General features: G+C 37.6%; 1 protein-coding gene across 4 annotated transcripts in view; it reads right to left on the bottom strand.

Moving 5' to 3' along the window:
• Positions 1-5,132, bottom strand: part of LOC144957881 (diacylglycerol kinase beta-like) — a 156,689-nt gene extending 151,557 nt beyond the window's left edge. For all 4 annotated transcript variants that reach the window (XM_078889394.1, XM_078889395.1, XM_078889396.1 and 1 more), the window contains exon 1: positions 4,701-5,132. The gene's annotated coding sequence lies outside the window, so the exon portion shown is untranslated. The remainder of the gene's footprint in view (positions 1-4,700) is intronic.
• Positions 5,133-5,590: the final 458 nt, after the last annotated feature.

Below are 5,590 nucleotides of genomic sequence, written 5' to 3'. Positions count from 1 at the left end.
TTTGTTTTTTATTTTCTTCCTTTTTTAAAAATAAAATAAAACTCCCTTTATTCATCCCCAAGGGGAAATTTGTCTTTAGGGTCTATCCCAAGGGAAGACTGGATGGAATAACCCAGGCGTCAGCCACAGTGCAGTGCCACAAAGTGAGCTAGGGCGAGGTGACTTGCTCAAGGCCACACAACGAGGCGGGTAGTCGAACTCGGTACCTTTTGGGTACGAAGCAAAGACCGTACCGCTGAGCTATGCTGCCCCCAGATTTAGAATTCCTGCATTTTTATTCTTTCAAATTAACTTTAAAAACTTTTATGTGTTCTCGTAGTATTGCAAGTGCATACTAAAATTGTAAAAACAAATATACTGGACAAGAGTCTCCGAATCGAATTAGCTTTAAATTTAAAATATCAGCTTTATTACGCAATACCTATTTTAACTCACGCAATCCTAGTGATTTTTGCTTCTTTTCAAAATTGGAAAATATGTATTAAAAATGAGAATGAACATAGATAGTTTTTTTCAACTATTATTAACATGCTTAAACTAAAAACAATAGCTTTGATACTACGCCTATAATTTGTCTCAGAAAAATGTAATAATAAGTAGGCATGAGGTAAAAGCAACGCGGGTAAACTACGGATATAGTCGGTGTTAGGGTTGAGTGAGTTAACTCCTCATTGTGCTTCACAAGGAACCCCAAGCTACAAAAAAAAAAAGCAATTCATAACTAGTGGGATGAGATACTATACTGGTAATAAGGTGCTCTTACAAAAAAAAATTTCACATAACCAATTGTTTCAGATCAAGGCAATTATTTTACACCTGAGTCTCTTACAATTTTTTTTTTTCACATTAACAATTGTTACGGATCAAGCTCACATTTTACACCTGAGTGCAGTGAGAGATTGTGAGAAAAAAGCCTTTTCCAAGGACTCAACTTTGCACTGCTCTCAGCAGGACTCGAATCAGAGACCTGACCTACCGGTCTAAGTAAAAAGTGCCATCATGGGTGAAAGTTACTCAATGATATTAATCCTGCAAAGGCAGGTGCTCAGAAAAAAAAATCCTGCAACTACCAATAACAGGAAAAAACAGAAGTGCGGTTAATTATATAAATGCCGGTTTTTTTCATTTTCGAATTCCGGCCAGACAAAAAAAAAAAACGGCGAGGCCTCTTTTTCAAAAATAAAAATCCGGCCATGCCGGATTTTTCCGGCGAACTTTCACCCATGGTGCCATACCACAAAACCAAACAAAAGTCGTACTCTTCTTTACTAAAAAAATGTGAATAAATCTTCTGTGATTAATAATTTCATATCAATTTTTGTATCCAAAAGATTTATCTAAGTATACTATCACACATTTGTTTAAAAAAAAAAAAAATCCCTCATAAAACAGCTGGAGTTTTTATCCGGGTTTCTGCAGCATTAAAAAGCAAACAAAAACAATTGGTTATTTCCCTTTTATAATGAGACATTATTAGTCTATCAAAATGTACTTTTGATCAAATCTAACTGACATATTTGACGTATTGGTCACCAATTCATTTCATATTATAAGTGCGGCTATATGGTCTAGTGGCATGACACTCGCCTGGGGATCGGAAGGTCCAGGGTTCGAGTACCACTCTGGAGTGGTGAATACTTGAGTACTAGGAGAAGGCTCTTTCCTCACATTCTCTCACCGTACTCAGGTGTAAACTGAGTACCTGGCCATTAACAGCATTGTCTCTGTCCGAAAAAAAATGTAATATTGCCTAACTGATGTCAGGATTGTCCTACATGTTAAGTGTTGCTGTTGGCTAGGGACCCCGTGTAAAGAGCTTTGAGCACATTTAATGGATATCACGCTCTATACAAAAGATCAAGTTTTCGTGGGTTTTGTGCTTTTTAAAAAATACATATATCTGTAACTGTAACCCATTGCATCAAAACATATTGTCGCAGTCGCTTAGACCTAGATGCTAATTATAGAATATATAATTTAAAATATGAGACGGGTTAAGCATTTTGTTTTTACGTTCATTTGATGAGAATGACAACAATTTCTTAATGTTACAAAGACTAAAATTTGACATTTCGAGTTATTTTTCAAACTTTTATTAAACATTTCTTTTTCGCATCTGGTTCAACCTATAGATAGTTCGAAGATGACGTCAGTCAGGTCTTTGTTATTGTTTGTTGCCATCCTTGTTTATGAGTAATGCTGAACTGTATTGACCCGACTATAAACATTCATGGATACACACTGTTTTGTGTGTTGGTCCATTATACTTCCAGATGGCAATGTTATGAGCTTCTTAGCCAAGTGCATACTATCTATATGCACAATTTTGCAGGTCCGAAACCCGAACGCAATTATGGGCTTGCTTTAACTTTAACATTGTTGCTGTGGAGTAGTATATTTTGTGTTGGTTTGAGAGTATTTCCATTACATCAATGGGCCTATAATAACAATTATTACAAAATTACAAAAATAAGTACATGTCGGGTTCAACCCCACATAATATGCGCGGCTATGTGGTCTTGTGGTATGACACTCATTTTCGGATGGGAAGGTCCTGGGTTCAAGCCTCGCTCGGTGCATAGTTAAGTCCTTGGAAAAAGCTATTTACTCACATTCTCTCACTGTTCACAGGTGTAAAATGAGTACCTGGCCGTTGACAGCGTTGTCTATGTCACACACAAAAAAAAATTATAATATCGCCTAACAGGCGTCATGTTTCGTGATACATGTTGCTGTTGGTCAGGGACCCTTTATAAAGTGCTTTAAGTTAAGCACATTTAGTGGATATTGCGCTATATAAAATCTCATTAAAAAAAAAAAATATATATATATACTGTTTTCAAACAATGGGTCACAAATACACTTTTTCATTATTCGGAACAAAGCTTTGTAACGTAGCGGGGTACCCGATAGCTCAGTTGGCAGAGCACTTGCTTCACATGCAAAGAGACACAAATACACTTTTTCATTATTCGGAACAAAGCTTTGTAACGTAGCGGGGTACCCGATAGCTCAGTTGGTAGAGCACTTGCTTCACATGCAAAGAGACGGAGATCGATCCCGGGTGCAGTCGAGATTTTATTCTGACCCACGTGCCTCCTCCACCCAGCAGTCATTGGGTAGCCGGGTCTGTTAGACCTGGCAGAAAGTACTTTGCGATAGACTAGCATCTTATCTAAAGGGTAGCAAGCAAATACTATTGTTGTTTGTTTTACACTATATAAACCGGGATTGACTCCGTATCCATGGAAGGACTACCCTTTTTGTTTAAATGTGCGGCTATGTGGTCTAGTGGTATGACACCCGCTTTCGGATCAGTTCGAGCTGGGTTCGAGCCTTGCTCAGCGCATAGTTGAGTCCTTGGAAAAGACTCTTTACTCACATTCTCTCACCGTACTCAGGTGTAAAATGAGTAGCTGGCCGTTTACAGCATTGTCTCTGTCAGAAAAATATTGTATGTAACATCGCCTAACAGGCGTCATGTCCCGTCCTAAAATGTTAAATGTTGCTGTTGGCCAGGGACCCCTTGTAAAGCGCTTTGAGCACAGTTAGTGGATATGGCTCTATATAAAAGCTTCAATTTTTTTTTTTTAATGTCACCATTTATATTCCTTTAAAATTGTATAAAAATCATAGTGTTATCAAATTCCATGCATTTGTGTAATAACAATTGTTCTGATTGGCTGGAAGCAGGTCCAAAACAATTTGCATTGATGGGCATCAGAGTAAGATTCAAATTCAAACTGATGATAAGGCACCCTATGTCTAGCTGTTAGAGGGACATACATCCCACTTATCTACTCATTTTAACTCCTGTTTAACATAAGCACTTGATCCACTCACTATTCTGTACATTTAAGCCACAGGGATGAATCAGGTGGTAAATGCATTCACTCCTTAGCTTGTATTTATTCAACAATGTTAGTACAGATCAGTTAGAGTTAGACCCAGAAGCCAGAAGGTGATGATAAATGTGGGGAAAAATATTTATAAGTAAAGGATACCTATTTTTAAAAGTTAAGATGTGTATCTAGTTCTGTTTGTGATTAAGAATAAAGCAGTGCTGTGGTTAAGTGACTATGACTAAGAGTAAGAGCAACAGGTATAAAATCTGAGATCGTCTAAGTCTAAGTCTATGAATTGTCCGTGGACCACCGTCTTTTTTAGCCATGAAATTGTGCCTTCCTATTTCCTAATTTTTCGTCGTAATCATCACATTTGAAAGAGAAAATAAAATGAATTATCCGAATGCAGTTTGAGTTAAATAAAATTAATCTGAATCGGTTGGATTTTATAAGGAAATAATCACTTCCGATTTTGAGACTCACTTTGGAGCGAGTGATTCGAGAAATCAATTATTCTCTTACTCACTTACTCGAAAAAAATTTAAGATTTTAAATAACAATGAATCTAGACATGATTTTACAGTAAGAGATAACGCTCACCGACGTAGAATTTATGTAGAAATTACGCTTAGAATTTCATTTTGGAATTTATAAAACATAAAATAAGGAATGGTGAGTGAATAAATTCATCGATGAAATGAAATCAACGACGATCAATCAAAATGAAAATGCACTGCATTCTCAGTTCTCAGTCACAGACACAGTTCAAGCTTTCATGAGATTACACGGTAAAATCATACGAAACCATGTTGAAAATTAATTAGCATCAACACGATGAAGAAATAAAAATCTAACCATCAAATTCCTCCTCCTCGGGTATCCATGTTGCTGCCCACGAAAATGTATCCAACGTCGGCAGGCGACTGACGAGTGACTACGATCTCCAATGTTTTGATGGCTAAAACATGGCTGACTAGATAGGGGAAATCCTCTGGGCTGGCAGTGCTATTTTTAGATCAAAACCTGCGGCCGACATTTCAGAGAGCCCCGCCGCCTGAAAAACAACATCTCCCTTGCGTTTGATCTTGTGATTATTTCGTGGATCGTGTTAACATGTTGACAATAAAAATTAACAGCTGGCCTGTTTCCTCTGTCAGCCAATTTTGACTTTGAAAATAATAATTTCGGTAATAAAAACCCGGAGTAATTTGGTTTTGGTCATGTCAAGCAAAAACCGCCCTTTTGTTATAAATAACTATAATTTTACTGTCTCAGAAACACCGAGGTAACACGGTGCAGTTGTAACCAGATAATTTTGTTTTCACGGACCTGATATTTATTTTGTTTGTTTGTCTCTCCCCCCCCCCCACCCCCCCTCTCTCTCTCTCTCTCTCTCTCTCTCTCTCTCTCTCTCTCTCTCTCTCTCTCTCTCTCTCTCTCTCTCTCTCTATCATTCTCTGTTATTCTGTCCGTCTGAAATAATATTATTGCATGTGTGCATAAAGCACATTTTATGGTTCCGGCATGCTTAGTGCGGTTTATAGATAGTATGCAGATGACGTCACTCAGGCCTTTGTTATTGTTTTTTGCCATCCGCGTTTATGAGTAATGCTCACTGAACTGTATTAACCCGACTATAAACGTTCATGGATACACACAGGATGGCAATGTTATGAGCTTCTTAGCCAAGCGCACAATTTATTCATTCACAAGCAATAATATGCAACCGATTTTTCCACTTCACA

Source organism: Berghia stephanieae, chromosome 12 (assembly GCF_034508935.2).
Source record: "Berghia stephanieae isolate SIO BIC M18660-M18661 chromosome 12, UCSD_Bste_1.3, whole genome shotgun sequence".
Taxonomy (NCBI): domain Eukaryota; kingdom Metazoa; phylum Mollusca; class Gastropoda; order Nudibranchia; family Aeolidiidae; genus Berghia; species Berghia stephanieae.
This window is presented reverse-complemented; position numbering and strand designations above follow the sequence as displayed.